Here is a 20,815-nt window from a genome sequence, read left to right on the forward strand (position 1 = left end):
CTTAGGGCTGCCGAGCCTATGCGCAAAGCTCAGCTAGAGTCTCTGGGCCCAATCTTCCCGGCAAGTCTAGCTAGGGCCTCTGGGCTGAATCTGTGGGCTGACCTCAGCCTGTCAGCGCCCCAGAACTGCCCACCGAGCTGAGCTAGTGTCTCGGGCAGAACTGCTTGCTGAGCTGAGCCAGCGCCTCTGGTGTAACCGAGCTCTCTACCCAGCCTGCACCACAGCAGAACTGCGGCTGTGCTGAGCTAGCACCTCCGGTGGAGCTGAGCACTCCGCCCAGCCTGCGTCACAGCAGGAGAACTGCAGCAGCGCTGAGCCAGGGCCTCCAGTGGAACTGAGCGCTCCACCCAGCCTCTGTCACAGTAGGAGAACTGCAGCTGCGCTGAGCTAGCGCTGCTGGTGGAACCGAGCACTCCGCCCAGACTGCGTCACAGCAGAGGAGCTGCCACTGAGCTGAGCTGGTGCCTCGGGAAGAATTGCTTGCTGAGCTGAGCCAGAATCTCCACGGCACTGCGCACTGAGCTGAACCCGGGACTCTGGGGCCGAACTGTCCGCTGAGTCCAGTCTGGGTCCCAAGGCACCACATGACCCAAATCCTGCCCAGAGTCCCGTCTTTCGCAGCAACTCCCACCGGCCATCATACCAATCGCCTCCACCAGAAGGCTCTGAGCTGCAAACCTTAGCCACCGCTGCTGCTGCTGCTGCTGGTGTCGCTGGTGTTGCTGGTGCTGCTGCCTCTGCGGCTGCTGCTCCGATTCGAGAAAATCTGCGCTCCTTCCATGTGCAAGGGCATGCAGGTCCTCTGCATCCTGGTCCCTCTGAACCGTAGAGCCCTCCCGCTGCCATGGTGTGGGGACCTCGGTGTTCCTGGCTCAGAAATCTGTGCAATTCCCTGAATTGTTCACTGGCGCCTCCAAACACGGTCCACACTGCTCACCGCCATCTTGGATCTCCCCAAGAATGATTTCTATTAGCTTCAATATTTTAAAAATTTGGTCACTTGATAATATAACTTAGTGTTGACTTCATCAACTCTTGTTGAACAAATAAGGGATTAATCTTTTATTATATATAATTCTTCTCCAATGCATCAAAGCCTGCACTCAGAGGAAGGATAGCAGGCTACCAAGAAGAGACTGGATACCCTATGAGCATATACAGGGGCAAGAGGTCCCCCTCAGTCACAGTCATAGGGGAAGAGAGTAAGGGAAAAATGGGAGGGAGGGAGGAATGGGAAGATACAAGGGATGGGATAACAATTGAGATGTAATATGAATAAATTAATAAAATATACTTTTAAAAAGCCTGCATGGGGATATGGAGGCATTTTAATCTTTAATTAACAAATAAATACCTGTCTAGTACCATGAGTGTGAAATTCTGGAGTTGAATGAATGCAATTCAAGAGATATCTCATTGACCCCAGAATATAGATGGAGAACGATATTCTTAGAACAAATCCCTTAGGCCAGGTAATTTTAATGACATTTGATTTTTCTAGCAACTTCAATATAAGTATTTCAACTATGATCATTTGAAAGGCAAATTAATTACTCCCAGTCATGGTGGTGGTCTTAGAGCATTTTCCCCACTGCCTGACATTTTTCTTAACATTATGGTTATTTTTATTTATATTTTCCAGTTGTCACTGTGTTTCTGTACATACTTAGTTTCAGTTGATCACCATTGAGACACAATCCTCTCCCCATCTCCTTTCTCATCCTCCTGCTTGTACCATTTTGAACCCAGTGTTCTCCATTTTGTTTCTCATCATACTTCCTCTATTACCTTACTAATCTCCATTTTTAAGACTATCCCTCTCTTCTCATGGAGCCCTCCCCATTCAGAATGGCTGTCATTGAGAAACAAAGGAGAAGCCAGCTATACTTCTAAGGTTACACCCATATGTCTTCTGTTTGTCAAAGTGAATCTCCTTCCAAATACCAAGAATAGATTTAATGGGAAAGTCATTTAGGTGTGAGGATTATTCTATCAAGAGAAGCACAGGTCAAGTCAATGAAGAACAAGTTGTGTGTGTATCTGGGCTAAAATTAGCAAGGAATTGGGGCTACATGAATTCTGGATGGGAAATGAGAAGCCTTGCAGCACCCAAGGGACCAGGTAGTGTTACACAAAACTGCACTAGTCAGAGAAGCCAAGAGTCTGCACAGCATGAGATTAAGGAACTGACTCAAAGGTTTGAAAAAGTGGCACTAAGACACAGAAGCAAGAATAAATTACACCACAAACTAAGTATTGAAGGAAGCATTTAAAGAAGTAGGGGCCGCTTTTCATCCCTTCTTCACCAAACTTGGGTTCCCACCAAAAGAGGGAACACCAAGATAAAGACGCATATAAGGGCTCAGCAAGATGATCTAGCACAGATTCTAAGGCTCTCAAGTCCCTCCATCTCTTTGTTCTGCACATTGGAGGTCGGTACAGATTCTTACTAAATTGGATAGATGAAATGACTCACACACATATACAACATGCACATACACACATGAACACAGTTAGAAGGGGTTCTAGACTACATGTGAGTCACATGTTTACTAGCGAATGGATTTGTAGGCTTTGAACTTTTCCTAGCCTACTTTATTTGGGGTTCTTTAATGCTTACACCTCCCTTCCAACCCATCTACCCTAGATAAAAGAGAGAAGTTGATAGGAAGAGAAGAGATAGACCTTTTTTATACTCAGTTCCTTGGAGTGATTCCATTGGCATAGTCGGTAAGATTCCAATAGACCAGTTAAATAGTAAATCAGCAATTCAGCTAAGGTGACAGTAACTGCAGCCACTGGAACCTGGAGCAACAGCCAGAGCCCTGAGCCTCGAAGCTTTCACTGGAGCGGTTCTCTCTAGGAGGGTCTTGAAGTGGAGTGATGAACAGCCAAGACCAAAAAAAAAAAAAAAAAAAGTCCCGCCTCTTGTTTTGGGCTCATATCTATCTCCTCCCAGAATCTGTACTAGGATGTTTATCAGTTGGCAAAGACCACGCCCCCACAAGAGTCAGTTCCTCTTCCAGTAGACAAACATCACCTGTTCTCTCACAAGTCGGTTTTCAGTGGGAAAAACACTGCACACCCTCACACAAGTCTGTTTCACATCCCACACTTGAGATCAAAACAAAAACATGTTTACATCCACTACATGGATTAGATTAGAAAAGAGATTTGGACAAAGCAACATGCCTTCCCAAATCTAACTTAGCAACATCATTCCTGGTGAAAAATGTTAAGCACATTTCATTTCTCACATAAAGTTCTGAGGCTTTCCCTTTATAGCCTTCTCGACACACGTAGTTCTGTGTTCTCTGAGAGCATCCCTGGCTTGTCTGTTACCTTATAACTCCCACAGGGTCTCTGATAAAGAAGATGCTCTGTCACTTATGAGGTCATTAGCTTTCTCCTTAGTGGAGTGCGTGTGTGTGTGTGTGTGTGTGTGTGTGTGTGTGTGTGTGTGTGTATGCATGTGCATGCATGTGTGTGTGTGTTGCGTTAAATCTTAAGAAGACAGTGCATCAGTATATGATTTTAAACATAATTTTAAATTCAGGGGACTATATACATTTATACAGAATGCTTTTGAATCGTGATATTATATAATTTAAGTTGTCAAAAAAAAGTTGTCATGCAAGTGAACTGGAAAGCTTGTGAAAGTAGAAGCCAGGTAATCTTGATGAGAACTGTTTTCTGCTGGTCTTAACACAACACTGTAAATGACCTGAAAAATTATTTCTCTGGGTCTCAATTTTGTTGCCTGAGAAGCCAAAGGTTTTAGTCTAATGTTGCGCATTCTTTTCCAGTTCTGTTCATGATTTATAGCTTATTTCTCATATATAGTTTTGGCTCATAGTGGGTACTCAACCAATAAATACTGACTGATCCTGGGCCTCACAGAGCCATGTGGTTTTAAGGGAGAGAAGTGGTCCCATGGGTTGGCAAACAAGCAGAAAAGGATGTGGGCGAATAAATCTACAAATTGGGCGTCTCTGAAGTGCATCGTAAAGATGATCTGCTGGGCGCTGGGCATTTGATGGAACACATAACTGCTTTTGACAAGCGTAACTGCTTGTGATAAAAGTTATGTCAACATCTGAGTGAGGTGTAGAACAGCAAGCAGTACCTAACTTTGCAGAGAAGACTCAGAACCGAGAGACAGAGAATAAGGGCCACCAGAAAGGGCGCCCAAGAAAACCGGAATAGAGTCCAATCTCCAGAATGTTCTCAGTTGAGGTGTAAGAGATTCCATTGTAATTGGCAGAGAGAGTGTTTGCTCTCTGTGTGAGAAGAACCAGCAAGAACAATGGAAGGGACTCAACTAAAGAAGCAGGACATTCTGGGAAAGAGCAGAGGGTGGATACAGGTCACAGGGACCTCCTTCTCCTCTTTGTATTGCTGTGCCACTTCTTGTCTCAAAAGTGGCTTCTGCATTTTCTCTTCTGTCTATATTCCTGTCACCCTAGAAAGACCCCAGCATCTGGATACCAGTGCAAACTCCTATTTGCACCCCTAAATTGGAAGATTCCTACATAGAGGCCCCTGAGAGATTCTGAGGACAAAAGCACTTTGGGGGGACTTGGGAAAGGACTAGTCTCTTTGATTTCCCAGGAAAGGCTACCACAACACAGCCCTCAAGGTCAAAGCTCAGTTTTACACTGAACAAGAAGTTGCAAATTTTGACTTTTTGGTGAGTTCACAGAGAGGTCACCATGACTAGTTCCTACATACACTGCCAGCAACAACAAATCCCTTCACAATGCAGGGAGAAAAAAAGAGAAAAAAGGAAAAGAAAAAAAAATCTGGAATATTGTTTCAAAGTCTCTATGGATGAATTTTAAAACTTGATGAAATGATTGATCCACTGGCTGTAAAATTTGATCAGACAAGTCAAAGAACAGAGCGTAACTTAGAGTGTAACCGTAAACACACCGCCTCAGGCACAGCATAGGCGAGACCAATTCTTGCAGCACCAAGTGTAGAGTCTTGGTTTCAGAGAGTCACAACTGTTTCAGGATTTTCCTTGTGTCCCTCCTGTCTCTAGATGATGTCCTTCTGTACTCTTGACTTTGGTTTGCTCCCCTCTGCTATTTTTAGACAGTAGTCTGAGGGAACCCTGGAAACCAGGTCCCGGCCTACACAGAGCATCTCCAAAGCTCAAAGCGCTGCTGAAATCCCAGGTCGTCAGTATTAAACTCCAAATCCTCTCTTGACCTGGCAGAACATCACAGATATCTGTGTTTGGAGAACCCAGGTAGTCTGAAAGGCAGCATTGTTCGTATGCAGCACGTCCTCCAGAGCATCTTGCACCCGGGCTCTCCAGGCCCTTTCCAACAACAATCCTTGTAGAAGAGGCCGAAAGCCCGTGAGAGAGCTACTGTTTCATCGAGGGTTGCTTTAGTCTTAAAGACAATGGAGAGACAGAGGTGCAACTGAAACAAAGGGACTTTTAAACCCAAAGACAGTTGGTAAAAAAAAAAAAAAAAAAAACAGCTGGTTCAATAGCAGCGGTGGTGGTGGTGCGGGGCGTATCAAGATAAAACTCATTTGAAAGCCCATGTAGGAAGAAAGGACACTGCAGAAAAAGAGATTGAAATCCCATTATACCACCCGAGTGAGGAGGAAAAGCCTGCTTTTGATGTTGGGTTTCAGGATAGAGGTTTTACTGTTTTTAATGGAAACGTCTCTATCATGTTAGAACTGTGAGTCGCCATGCATGAGAGCTCCCTTTTGTAGCAGATAAGGACCATAGAGAATCAGTTCTGGGTCCTGCCTTTTTCTCATGGTGAAGGTACAGGGCACTGTTCTCCATAGCTGGACTTCAAGAGTGGGCCTGCTGAGCTCAGCAGCTGGTCTCCAGCTCTCTCAGCCAGCATGTCAGATAGTGACGCCTCGGAATGCTGCCAAGAGCGCCAGAGCAGCCTGCTGAGAAAGCCCTTCTGAGGGTCAGTTTGGAAGGAGTCATAAGAAGAAAAAAAAAGTGGCGAGGGTTAACGACTCCCTTCAAGAGACTTGCTGGCAGGGATATTCACCTCAAATGGAAATTTCAGAAGTTTCTGTACCGCTCACAGGAGCGTTCCTGGAGTTGAGTAGTGGAAGGCAGTCCAGGCATAATGTAGTGACTTTGCCGAACACAGCTCTGTCTCCAGGAGCTCGTCATCATCATCAAATAGCATTTATTAAAAAGCCCACACGCATATGGTGCAGAACAAACCACATTAAACAAGCACAGTTGAGTTGCTGGTCCTCTGGAGGGCCACAATTTAAAACATAGACAAAATAACCCTTGCTCCTGTTCAGCTGCATCCTCACAGCCCAAGATTACCAGGAAAGGAGATTAATGTGAATATTAATGCAAATTCACATTATTACACTAAAACATCAATCCGTACAGATATTGTTTATTTGGAATTTCTCAGTGGTCGGTTCGGCATTTTTTGCTAATGTTATTACAAAAGTAAATCCTATTTCCACTCTAGGAAGGAGCAGTTATGTATGTGTGCACACATAGACTGATGGGAGAAGCAACTTGAGGGTTAGAGAAGTTAAATCATTTCCCCATGAAAATAAAGTTATTTAATTGGAGCCAGAGCTTGAACCTAGGCTTGCTGAAGTCCAAAGATCATGCTGGTCCATACTGCTGTTTTCCGTAGGGGGGAAAAAGTTGGAAGTTTGGTGGCATGGCATGTGTTTTTAATCCCAGAACTCAGGAGGCAGAGGCAGGAAGAACTCTTGTCAGCTTGAGGACAGCCTGGTCTACAGCGCAAATTCCAAGATGGCCAGGGCTACATAGTGAGATCCTGTTTAGAATACCAACACCAAAAGACCCGGGGGTGTGAGGAAGGGTAGCAGGGTACTGCCTCTAACATGACCTCTGGAGCTTGTGATTTGATCTCTGCTCCTTGGTGGAGATGCCCTGTGGGAACACAGAGGAAGGGGATGCAGGTTACCCTGATGAGTCCTGATAGGCTGTGGTCAGCCGGTGAAGGAGGAGGACCCCTCCTGTCAGAGGTCTAGGGGAGGGGAACAGTGCAGAAGAGGGAGGGAGGGTGGGAACAGGACAGTAAGAACAAGGGGACTACAACTGGGATGTAATGCAAAAAAATTATAATAAAATAACATTTGGCGCTATGTGGTTAGCAGAATATTTATGACATTTTATATACTCCTATTACATGGCTTTACCTATGACTATAATAAAGTCTACAAACCTTCTCATTGGGCTCTTTATTTGAAACAGTACTAATTTTTCCCGCTAATTCATGAAGCATTTTCTTTGGTGTGATAGACAGAGTAGTGGGACTGGCAGTTCTAAGCGGTTTTGAACTAGAATAGTTTATATAGAAAACTGAATGAAGAAGAAAGTGAATGTAGGTAACTGCGCAGGATCGCCCCAACACAGACGCTCATGTTTCCTGTAATAAGGTGTAACTCAGTTCAATGCACTAGGACAGTGCCTGAGGAAGGTTCAGTGCGTTCCCTTTACTAGATTCTCCCAGGTAAAGCAGATAAACAGAAGGAGTTTGGGGAACTGCAGAAAATGATACCCGTAGGGTTCCCCTCTGAGCATGAAGTGGCATCTTGGGAGATGGAGAGGTGAAGATTCACATAGGTAGATTTTGTAGACAGTAGTATTGACTAGTTTTTGGTCATTTTGATACAAACTAGAGTTATCAGAGAAGATAGGGAACCTCAAATGAGAAAAATGCGTCCATCCCTCCGTCAGATTGGTCCATAGGAAGTCTGTGGCTCATTTTTATTTTTAAATTAATGAATGATGTGGGATGGCCCATCCTACTGTGGGAGATGGTAGAACCCTTGGTTGAGAGGCCCTGGATTAAAAGAAACGTAGTTGCACACGGCCCTGAAGAATAAGCCAGCAAGTAGCATTCCTCAGTGGTCTCTACTTCAGTTATTGCCTCCAGGTTCTTACCTCAAGGTCCCTCAAGGATGGACTGTTATCTGGAAGTATAAGGTGAAGTAAACATCCTTTCTTCAGGTTTGTTTTGGTCAGTGTTTGTCACAGTAACAGATGGTAACTCATACAACAGCAAGTCAACTTAAAGGTGGGGAGTCTATACAGCTGATAAGGCACTACTAGCTATGTGATATTAGTTCCTTCAAGAATATTGTAACTAAATATATTGTCCCATCTGTTTATTACTCTGCTTTTTTTTTGAACATTTTTCTTGGTAGCTCCTATCTTTAAATTGCTTTCTTGAGGATATTGGGCATATTCCTCCTCTACTTACTATGTCAGTTGCTGTCCTATGTGGACTTTTACAACTGTACTTTTCAACATTTTAAGAAATAATATCCAAACTACTTATTGTTGAAGTGTGTGGTAGATGCTGTGATGTCCTCCAGGTCTGAGGCAGCTGCTTCTACAGTTATGATGGGAATCGCTGAAGACACCTCGGCACAGAAGCTCTCTACAGATTACTCAGGGCTTCAAAAGGGTGCCTTCTCCTTTGAGCCAGCTTACGTCACATAATTGACACATAAATGTGCTCAACAAAGATCTTGACTCTCTGTCTCTAGAAATGTCTGGAGGACCATATTCACCTCACAGCCTCTTGTAAGACCAGCTGGTCAGCCTTTACTCCTGAGTGTTGCTTTAGCTTAGAATTTGCTTCCCGGAGAACTCTGTGTAAATGCCATTTAGAGTTGGCTTAGAAATGGCACTTTAGGATGGAATTCTGGAGCTAGATAACCTACTGGCTAGATACCTCCATCACTGGTGGAAGGTAGGGTTCTGGTTGTTTCTTTCAGAGGAAGTGAGGTGGGAGGGGACACCCGTGCATCGTCAAGGACTAGCTGATACGGAGAGACTTTCTACAGAAACAGGAATTCTTTTTTTTTTTTAATTGAAAATACGTTCTTCTCTCATTCAACACATGTCTACTGCAGCTACCTTCCCTCTACTCTTCCCAGCTTCTCCCCCAACCTCTTATCTTCCCCCCAGATCCATGCTCCCTCTATTTCCTCCTCAGAAAAGAACAGGTCTCCAAGAGATGGCAAGCAAATGGAAAACAAACAAACAAACAAGATATTATAAGATAAGATGGAAGTCTTCATATTTAGACAAGATAAAGCAACCCAATACACAGAAAAGAGTCCTAAGATCAGGAGTTAGAGACACCTTCTCTGTAAGGAGTCCTACAAAACCACCAAGTTAACAGCCATAACATATATGCAGAGGATCTCGTGCAGACAGACCCACACAGGCTTTGTGCTTGCTGCTTCATCCTTTGTAAGCCCACATGAGTCCTGCTTGGTTGAAATAGGAATTGTCCAGCCAGTAGAGTCATATTGCTTTTACTAGCTGCCAGATACACACACACACACACACACACACACACACACACACACACACATACACACTGGGGAAATGCAAGGAATGGCTAAAAGGTGACTAGTCAGTATTTAATGAAAAGTATGGAAGTCAAAGCACTCACTTGACAAAATACAAAGAGGAGGAGGAATGAGCTGTGGGCCGACTTAAGGGCTTCATACTAGAGAAGTATGAATGCGGAATGGGTCCTTAGGAGAACGCTGGGTGAATTCTGAGGCTTGCAGTGGTAACGTCTGTGTTAATGTCCTTACAGATCTTGAATCATTAGATTTCTTTGAACCCTCTGGGCCCAAGAGCCACTCCGCACTTCAAATGTTAGTCCCTTTGCTATTTGGGGACAGTATGGGACTTGGGAAGACGGCATTATTTCAGCAACTACCCTTACTTTTGCCTTGGGACATCATCTAAATAATTAGAATCAGTTCACAACACAGCCCAGCAACAAATGTAATATTTCAAATACCAAGTTTTCAGAAGCTTTCAGAAGGCAATATTGAAGTCTGGGTGAGGTTGGATTTGTGAAGCTATAAGTTAGTATAATTTTATTCTTTTATTATCAAAGAATAAAATCTAGGGCCTTGCACATGCCAACACCATTGAGCAATAACTCTAGCCTACTGTAACTTTCCAAACAATATTTTGGAAAATAGACCAGTGGCCTTAAACATACTTTTATTCTGATCCAGAAATTTTTATTTTTATTTTGCCTACACATAATTTATATAGTAAAAGACAATAGAGGATGGCAGAAGACTGTATTTAGAAGTACAAAGCTGCCTGGAAAAACAAAGCACAGATACCCCAGGTAAGTGAGTTTGCCACTTTGGATTCTCAGACATCACTATATTTACTTTTCACCTTGTCTGGAATATGGGCCTTTAAAATCCAGCTTTGTTTGTCACGATGGAACAATTGTCAAATGAAATCTTCTTGTGGGTAAAGCAGGATCCTTGAGCTGGCAGTCTCCTATGTTGGCTTATATGCATGAATTCTGCATACTCTGCAAGAAGAAATCACAGCTGACTGGCATTACTTAGGTCATACTCACTATAGCCACAGAAAATCTATAGAATTTTTCCTATTGAAGTGTCACAATAATTTCGACAGAGAAAATTCATTGCAGGCAGTTGTGCATACTAATTCTTGTCCTCTTAAAATGCCAGAAAGAGGCATCTACTCATGCTTCCACTATGTTCTTGATAGTTGATAACACACACACACACACACACACACACACACACACACACACATACACACACACACACACACAGCATTTTCCACATGCAACTAGGAAAATTATTCTTAAGGGATAAAAAAGTAAAACAGAATTGTGAAAACCCAAGAGATAAAGAACATTCTATGCTAGCATATGACTCCTAATATTTAAGGAAACAAATTATATGATGTCGAATTTGGTTTTTCTTTTGTAGTTAGTGAGAAAGAGTTGGGACATGCCTTCAATGGAGAAATGAGATCTTTCAACATGTTTTTTTAAGTCATTAGCAACTTGCTAATAGATTTATTTTTTATTTGAAAGTATCATGCTGACGTTTAGACTTTGTTCCAAGGACCCAGTTTCTTCTAAGGAATTTGAAGAAATTAATTCTGGAAATTTTAAGCTTATATAGTCTTTACAAATAGTTTCCTCCCATAGCATGATGTTTGAATATATAGAATTCAAGTGCACAATGACCAAATGATTTCTTTGAAAGACCATAAGTTAGGCTTAGATCCTTAGGGCTATATAACACTTACTTGTGCATGGTCCAGTTTGATACTGGATTTAATGATCAAAAAGATACTCTGTTATTTAAAATATTTTCTAAATGAATTCTCAAACGCAGAGTACAAGGTAAATATAAAATTATATCATGCTGCAATAAACACTGTTGAAAGGAAGGGATGGTGTCTAGGGTAGTAATTTTGAGGGATTTAAAAAAATTTCATGATATTATTTTTAAACACACAGAGCTATCTCTGTGACACCTCTGTTTATGTCCTGTTCTAATCATCCCTTTGAAAGGATATATGTGTGTGTGTGTGTGTGTGTGTGTGTGTGTGTGTGTGTGTGTGTGAGAGAGAGAGAGAGAGAGAGAGAGAGAGAGAGAGAGAGAGAGAGAGAGAGAGAGAGAGAGACTCATATATGTGTTCTCATGTGTCTCTGGATGGCTTTGAACTCATAATGTAGCTGAGTGTTGTCTTCTTGTCTCCACCTCCTAAGCGCTGAGTTTCCAAGAGAGCAGCATCACTCTGTGTGCCTGTGGTGCTGGGCATCTAACTCTGTGTTCTGGCCATGGGAGGCAGGTACCATATCAGATGAATATATACTTATCTCCACAATATAATTTTTGAGACATAAATGGCCTCTCAATTTTGGATTAAAAAAAAACTACCAGTTCTTGAACATACAATGTTACCAGTGTTAACCGTGAAAATTAGTAACTTCGGAATCTAAATCTCAGCTTCTTTAAGAGTATCCACAAACATAGGAGCCTCAAAATTCAATCTCTGCTTTGTTTTTTTGTTTTCCATCTCCTTTCTCTAGGGCTGAGCAAGGCTGGAAAATCCCATTCCAACTCTGATATCTGTTGCCCTTTCGTTTCTGGTGTGCCTCTCTTCAATATAGAAAGTATCCGATTCCATAGGAACTTGCTGCCACTTACGCTCCTTTAAAGAGCATGTGGTTGGTGGTCATTCTCTGCTATGTCTCTCTGAGGCTGCTCAGGAGGCAGCAGCCCTCATTTCAGACCAGCTAGACAGCTACTCTCCTGGTGGGATAAGTAGAAGCGGGGAAAGGCAGGTTTTCAGTGCTGCTTTGCCCAGTAGAGAGATGAAGACTTTAGCACTGTTACTGTGCATCACAGTGTAGCAATTTGCTTCCTTCAGAAGAGCCTGGAGGCATCCCACAGATCTAATACTGTTTATTTTGATTTAAATTTGATTGAGAAACATGTACACACACACACACACACACACACACACACACACACAATGTATTTCTGTTTCAGTTTTACTGTCAGATTTGTCATGCAGCCCAGCCTGAGGTTATTTAGTTCTCTTGCCTGGCTTTTGATTTCACTCAGGTCAGTTAGAAAAGTTCCAGCGATCAATTTCTTATTTTTAAAAGCAGTTAGCTGTTTGTCAGATCTGATCATACACAGAGCAACGTCTTCTAAGGCAGCTCCGGCAAACGATTATAGGAAAAAGAATCCAGGAGCGTGCGTTCTGTTGCTGGATTCAATCACACAAAACTCTGAATCAAAGCTCTCCCTTTTTTGCCTCAGCTTTTTTATCTGGTACATGGGGATGTGGCAGAGTATAGGATAGTGTTATAATAAGTTATATGTTTAGATATTTGTACGGTCATTGATGCTACAGTTAATAGACCAAATATATATTTAAAAGCATCACTCTGCAAAAGCGCTGTGAGAAAACATGAACCAATAAACATGCTTGAAATATTACTATTACGTAGTCCAGAAGCAACTATACAAAATGAAGTCAATGAAGTCAGGTTCCTATGCATAGGGAAATCTCATCAGAATCCCCAAATTAGGCCAGCTGTACGCAGAGCATAAGGGTGTGTTTGCACATTTAAAATCTCAGTGTTCACATGCACTGATTCTAAGGAAGGTATTTTTTAGGAAAAAAAAAAAAAAACACTGATGTAGATTAACACAACACACAAATCCGATTTCCTGATGTCTCTAGCAAAGCACTTGTCTCTGGTAAAGACAGAGGCACGGTACTTTTGAGGGTAGAAATCCAGGCCTTCTGCAGTTAGAGACGTCTCTGCCTGGGTCATGACATCTTTCAGCCGCGTCTCCTGCCACACGCTTTGCTTTCCTGAGCCACCCTGCTGCTCGGTCTGACCCTTTCAGTACCACATTACACCGTCAGTCAGTTTCTAGTGCTTATTTGGAATGTTTTCAGAGTGAGCATATGGGTCTTATAGTACGTCTTTATGACACCGGTTTGACTCCTTGGTAACTTTTTCTCAACATAATGTTATTTGCATTATATTGAATCATGTATATTTTGCTGGGCCAGGATGAGGTTCAAGTGTGGATGTCAAGAACGTGTTTTAAAGCCATTTATGTAAGAAGGAGAGTCTGGAAGAGTGCCACTGCCGTCTAGCTATTGACTGGCAGGGTATACAATGTACACCACTGGCATAGAACAGAATTTGAAATGATTTAGTAGGAAGAATAAAATGTCTTTACTGAAACCCAAGGAGCAAACACCTCACACATCTTTCAAGAACTGGAGCAGAGAGCATTAATATTTATGTCCATTCTTATGAACTGCATAAACTTTTGTTATATCATTGATTGGATTTGGGCTCTCCAAAACCAATGTAAGACAATACATGGAACGGATAATTTCTTATATTTTATGGATCAAGACGGTTGTAAGATCTCACCTGGTGGGGTTTTTGTTTGTTTGTTTGTTTTTGCTTTTGTTGTTGTTTTTATCATTAAAAACCACTTGAGAATGTTAACTACCAGGAGATCCGTCAGGACCTAGGCAGGTACATGTTTGACCTGGTGTTGGTTTATTCTCACTCCACCCAGTATAGGACTGTGGCAAGGGAAGGTCTGACTGAGGACGGGATGATTGTCAGAACTGGACCACCCAACTGTTAGTGTGGTGAGTGAAGCTCAGGCAGACACCATCAGAAGAACCCCCGTGGCAGCTAATTCATCCAGCGTAACCTCTTCCACAGCAATTGATAATCTATTAAATGATTTCCTATCCATTTCCTCTTTTGGGCCTCACAAAACCACTTTTGTCTAAGTTAGGTCTATAAAAAACACTCCTATTTTATAAGTGGGAGAATTCAGACTTGGAGAGAGGAAGAGACTTGCTCAGTGTTATAAAGTATAGTGGTAACTGGGGCTCCAGCGCAGTTCTGTGGGCTCTATGTGCAGTGCTCAGTCTAGACATCACAAGTAAAATGAAGCAGGGAATAGATCTACGAACGGCAGAAACTACGTCTCTTTTGGTCTGTGCTTTGTATCAGGCTGTAAAGTTCTGGGTCATCGTTAGTTTCTGAGTTATTCAGATGCTAAAAAAATTCTCTTTAATGGTGATTACTGATGTGGCCACTTAGTGTTTTTTGTTTCAGGGAGTGAAAAACCCTTCACCATCCAAGCTGTTAAAATACCAGATGTGCTCAGAAAACTGTGTGATAGATTTAAGTTGCAGAATACAATTCTTCTCAGGTGAAAATAGCCCCAGTGTCTTTTTTATTTTTACAAAGAACTACAGCTTGTTGCACATAATAATGAGAAAAGCAGGTAAATGCTGAACTTTCTTTAAGCCCCTTCCTTGTATTCTGTCACTTTTCTCCAAGTATGGGGACCAGGAAAAAAACAGGTGGAGTGACTGGCCTTATGTGTGAACTAAGAACTGCTTCCAAGATGGCTCCCTAAATTCTGATCAGTGCTACCTAACTTTTGAACGGTTTAACCATTATGTTAAAAACACGACTGTGTACAACAGTTCCACTTTAACCACCTTAAAACACAATTCATGCAGTCAGGAGAATGCCTATCAAAGCTCAACTATCCATGGAGGAATCTCTTTTTTTTTTTTTTTTTTTTTTTTGCCCATTCTTGTCAACTAATGTTTTCCTTGCAGCTATCTGCCACAGAGATGACTTTTTGACCTAAGCTAAAAGGGAAATTTCTAGCAAGGCTTCATGTAGGAGTGGAAGCTATGGAAGAGAAAGATTTGTTTGTTCTTGAAGACTCTGATGTCCTCAAAGAAGAAGTAACCAGTTCACAATTCTGTTGTTTCACTGATAATGTGGCTTCTGGAAATTAAAGGGCAAACACTGCTCAGATTATTTGTCCGTGTGTACATTTTATAGGGTATATCTACAAACTGTTCATATCTTTCTCTTATAATAATTAAGTTCTGTCAGTTACTAAGCATTTAAAGCTTGCCTTAAAATGAAGGTTATTGATTGTTTACCTAGAGCATGTGACTGTAACTACCTGTCTTCCTACTGAGCTCAAGCTGTTGTCCACTTTTCTTTAGCGAAAAGGAAAAAATACTTTAATGCTTATTTTTAGGCAACTGCATTAAAAGAACAGTGCGTTTAACACAAATTGAGATGCTATGGAAAGAGTGTGCAATTTTATAAACTATTGATTAGGCTTTCTAAGAAAAGATGGGCAGTCCTTGAGTCTTCGTGAACTTTACAAAATGGACCAGGATCTGGAGCTCAGCAATACACTTGTTACCTAGAATACACAAGGCTTGATCCCAACATTGAAGATGATCAGAACCAGCTATTTTAGTCTCCTTACTCTGGCACAGGTAGCCTCTCACTCTCCATCTATTTCCTACCATGACCTGTTTTCAAATGCTGTTAGTTATTTCAGGTGTCTAGATCACAAGGTGGAGAGGATTACGACCCTCAGGTAATTGTCTACACGTCTTTCCACAAGACTTTTTGAGAGAGCATCTTCCAAGAAACTGATGGTAGCCTTCTGTATGCTAAGTGTAAGACAGCATCGTGGCTGTAGTGAGGTGATATGGCTTGGAATTGATGTTTGGGTCTTTGTCAGAGTTCATGCTGAGATTCTTAGAATTCATTAGATGCCAAAAGAGTAATAAGTAAAGACATCTGGCCACATAATTTAGAAGCCCCTAGAAAAGCAGACTTTCTCCATTAACTTCTTGCTTCAATTTTACAGACTTTTTTTTTTTTTTTTTTTTTTTTTTTTTTTTCAGAATAAGCCAGGGGCACCTTGCCAACTACGAAGACATCTTAATGATTTTGAGGCTCCTCTGATAATAGTTTGATAAATTATTATATTTTTTCAGTATAAACTAAAGGTGAGAAATTTTCCCAACTACCAGCAAACTAGTTGCATAATTAGAAGTCATAAAATGTCCTATTTCAACCCTCCTCATTCTTCCTCAAAAGGGAACAAACAATTGTTAGAGACTTCATGCATATGTAGGAAGTGTGTGTTTTGTATTCCATGACACTTCAAAAATAAGAAGTCCATAAGTGCCATCGAGTAAGAAGATGGCAGAGAATTGGAACTGCCTTCTGTTTCTTGGATAACTTGAACAAGAGCTATTACAGAACCGACAACAAATCGACTGAGAATGAGAGTCTCCTTCCTTCTCCCTCTCTCTTTCCTCTGTATCTTAAGCAGACCCCAGAATTCACTGTGATTGCATTAAAGTAAAGCTGGTCAAGTATCTACACACAAAAGCTTCAAGGGAAGTAAGTATTTCTGCTTTGGAGTTGGGGGATAGAAACAGTAGTTTATTATACAAATTAAAAGAACGTTCTGGAGGCCTATAGTCCCGCTGCTACCTCCTTCTGCTTCCAAGGCAAGTGGGACTTCCTGAGTGCAAACATATTTTGTGGGAAGGAGGGGTCTCTGACGAGGGGAAAAAGCAGTGGAAAGAATGGGATGCTTGGAAAATACATATTTTAAACTGTTGGACAAAGACAGCTGCTTCATTTTTTTTCTTCCTGCCAAGCCATTTCTACTTAGGACTCAAAAAACCACAATTTGATATTGGATTTAGAATTAAGTTTGCAGAAAAACACCCTGCCAGGAAACATGCATGGAATTCCCACTGATAAAACACAGAAAGATGGTGTGACCTTTCAGGGAGGTCTCTCTCTCTCTGACACATCAGGTAGACAGCTGACAGCCTGGTTTTATTCATATAAAAATGTGTATCTAGATTGCAAGTGATTCTAGCATGGGTATTTCATTCATGCTCTGTCTCTTGTAGTAATTTATTATCGTAAATGCTGAATAACTGTCAATAATAGAACATGGAAAACTATTACTTGAGATTGCTACAGACCCTGTTGGTGGAGTCAGTCAGGAAGCAGATATCAACACAGGCTTGAGTTTGTAAGAAAGTTTTAGGCGAAAAGCCAATAAACAAAAATGAGGATGGTATTGAGAAAGTCTTAGCTTCCTGAGATAGCCAAGTGTGGCATAGGTCAGATAGGAAATGAAGGAAAGAAAGTTGTCCTCAAGATGAAGTTGCTTATCAGAGGACACAGGCTTGACTCGCTTGCCCTATTCTCAGTGTCTGTCATGAAACAGTGGGAACAAAGTGTGACCTGGAGTAGGCAGTGATGAGGTTTAAGGCTGCAGCAGTCCTTGGGGTTGCTGACTGCTCTTCCTGCAGTGGGAGATCCAAGAGTCATATCTCTATGGTTACCATAGAGTCTTTGCTCAAAGATGAGCATCAGTCTAGTGACAGTGGATGGTTTCCTGCTTGGACATGTGAGTGACTGTAAAAATCCACCAACAAAATTCATAAAAGGGCTTGGCACAGCACATGACACCCAATGAGAACATGAGCAAAAAACCCTCTTCTTTTTGTCAATAATGACATCACTTGTCTAGCTATAACTCACTGAATCACATGTACTAAACACACTGTCAAGCATTTTACACACAACAGAGCATAAAAGGAACACACTTGGCTGTGGGGAGAATGGAGTTTTGATCCAGGGTGTGACACTTACTAGTGTGCCACCACATTTGCTATGGAAAGTCTGTAAGCCTCAGTTTACACGTCTGCGCGATAGAGGTAAAATACCTGCCATCTATGGTGATACAGCGATGAAAGAAATGAAGTACTTGTACCTGGCAGATACCACAAATGACTTAGTTATTATTGCTTCTCTGTACTGTAAGAAGCCACTGAAATTATTGTGGTGAAAGGCTAGTCCATATGGAAGGCTCCGACAGGAATTTTAAGTCTTTGGATTGATTTTGAGTTTGGTCAAAGAAAAGACCTATTGAGAAAAGACAGGAAGAACAGAGGTGTATTCTGTGGGCTTTTTCTGAGAGACTTGATTACATCCTTTCACCAAAGTCACTATTCTTCCTAAGGCAGCCAGCTTTCCTCAGCGTTCCTTCTGGCTTCTAGTCATTGCTTTCTGCTCTGCCTGTTACAGCCCTTGGTGGTGAGGTCTGTCTAGCTTATTGAACTTCTGCTTGTATTTTCCCTAAAAAGCCACCCATTTGTGAATCATTCTTCATTAATACAATCTTTTTATGAGTTAACCCTTCTTTTGTTATGCTTATTCCCCATGTTTAATATCATCTTTAATCTCATACTCCCTTTGCATGAAATAAATGAGTGTCTAGCCCAAGATGACTGATGTGATTTAAGAATAAAGTATAAACTCTTTCATAAGACATGGATTTTGGAAACAGATATGCTAAGAGCTAGAGGAGATGTGTAGGAAGAAAAAAATGCTACCAGTGATTGCTGAAGCTCTGGCTGACTTGGAAAGCATTCTTTTCTGACCTTTAGATCAAAGTATAGGCAAACTAGCAGCTGAAGTTACTTTGACTGTAACAATATTAGCCAAAAACATTGTTTATAGAGGGAGATTTCACTTTTCAGTTTTTTGGAATGGTGCTTTTAAATTCTTGAGCAAAGGACAAACCAGGGCAACTGATCCTCTCTCTGTTTCTCTGTCTCTGTCTCTCTCTGTCTTTCTCTGTCTCTCTGTGTCTCTGTCTCTGTCTCTCTCTCTGTCTCTCTTTCTGTCTGTCTCTGTCTCTGTCTCTCTCTCTTTCTGTCTGTCTCTGTCTCTGTCTCTCTCTCTGTCTCTCTTTCTGTCTGTCTCTGTCTCTCTCTGTCTCTCTTTCTGTCTGTCTCTGTCTCTGTCTCTGTCTGTCTCTCTCTGTCTCTCTCTCTCTGTCTCTCTCTCTGTCTCTCTCTCTCTCTCTCTCTCTCTCTGTGTGTGTGTGTGTTTGTGTGTGTGTAAGTAACTCTGCTTGGAAGACTTTTTCTAACTAAAATTGAGGATGTTTCCAGGCAAGATCACAGTGACTCCTGCTGAGCACTCAGAGGGTGGTAAGCAGACAGGAAAGCTTGATGCCCAGGAAGGTTTGCCTGGTTTTCCAGTTGGCAAGTCCAAGAATCAACGGCCCCAGGTAGAAGAATGCTATTAAACAATGACTGGAAAATCAGACACCATTGGTGTGAATGCAAAGGCTCTAGCCAGGAGACAGTTCCAAACAGATTTACAGAGGACTTTTCAGGAGGTCCGCAGATGTGATTCTGTGTATTCTGAGTCTCAAAGGTCAGATGTGCTGCCCAGTTAATACCTGTAGAGTTGAGAGAGACAACTGGAGCTCATTCCCAGCCTTTGGCATTGAGAAAAATAAGGATGAATCTCTCGGTGGGTGGGAGATCTTTTCTTAGTGGTTAAAGGAGAGGTTTTGGCTCCTGATTAGGAAGTGGCCACGTATTACCCCGGTTAATTATATTTTAAGTCATGTGAGTGAAGCTATAATAATGAAGAGAAACTGGATTGGTTTTGCTTTCAATGAAGGGAAGAAATTCAAAGTGCTCAGCAGCTGAAACAATAGATGCCAGAAGCCAGAGAACTCAAAGCCCAGCTCCAAAGGCTGTAGTGGGGAGGGGAACACTCACTCTGTATACCTGTGTCTGCTTCATCTCTGTTATATTTTACAGGTCATCCAGACATTCTCTGTGCCTTTACTTCAGGCCATTATTAATCTCCTTTTGAAAGAGCTGGCAGGCCACAGAGGGCACACTTCTGGCCACCAGTCAAGATGTTCTCTTAAGATACCAGAAAAACTGAGTGCAGGGTCCTCTTGGGATCAAGATGGGGCCATTTTGAGAAAGCCAAGTTGGTGTTAGAGGGTGGAGGGTGGTTTCCTTTTGGAGGAGAGTGTATTAATAGCAGAGAGAGTTGGATCTGATGAGCAGATGTTCTTGTTCAATACTTAGTCACACTTACTGGGCAAAGTACTACCTTTATGGGGCTCATTTGTGAAATGGGGCAGGTTTAAAAACTCACCTTGCATTATTGCTGTAGAGCATAAATGAAATGATCTATTTAGATATGATTTTAATCTGTATATTAGTATGTAAAGTTTATTTCTAATAATTTCTTAGTAGAGTATTAAAGATTCTTTAGTTCCCTTTCAGTGTCTGCACCTGAATTTTTCTCTGCCTCATCCTCCTTTTAGGACAGAAAGCCTTCTGTAGCTCAGTTTAGCCTCAACTCATTATACAGTTGAGGAAAACCTTGGATCTCTAACCTTCCTGTCTCTGTTTCCATAGTGACAACATCAGAGGCCAGTTTTGTGCAGTACTAGAGATTGGTTCAAGAGCTTCTGTTCAGCATGCTGGGAAAGCACTCTATCAAGAGAATTGAAACCTCAGTCCTTAGTTTCATCTTTTATTGTTTTAAAATTATGTTTTTATTGATTATTTGAGAATTTCATATCATGAACCCCAATTACATTCCCAGGTCCTCCCAGGTCCTCCCCCTTTGTGACCTCCTCCCCAAGAGAAGAAGAAAGAAGAGGAAAAGGAGGAGGGGGAGGAGGAGGAAGAGGAGGAGAAGGAGGAAGAGGAGGAAGAGAAGGAGTCATCCAATTTGTTGAACCTATACTCACTGGAGCATAGTCA

This window comes from Acomys russatus, chromosome 8, assembly GCF_903995435.1.
Source record: "Acomys russatus chromosome 8, mAcoRus1.1, whole genome shotgun sequence".
NCBI lineage: Eukaryota > Metazoa > Chordata > Mammalia > Rodentia > Muridae > Acomys > Acomys russatus.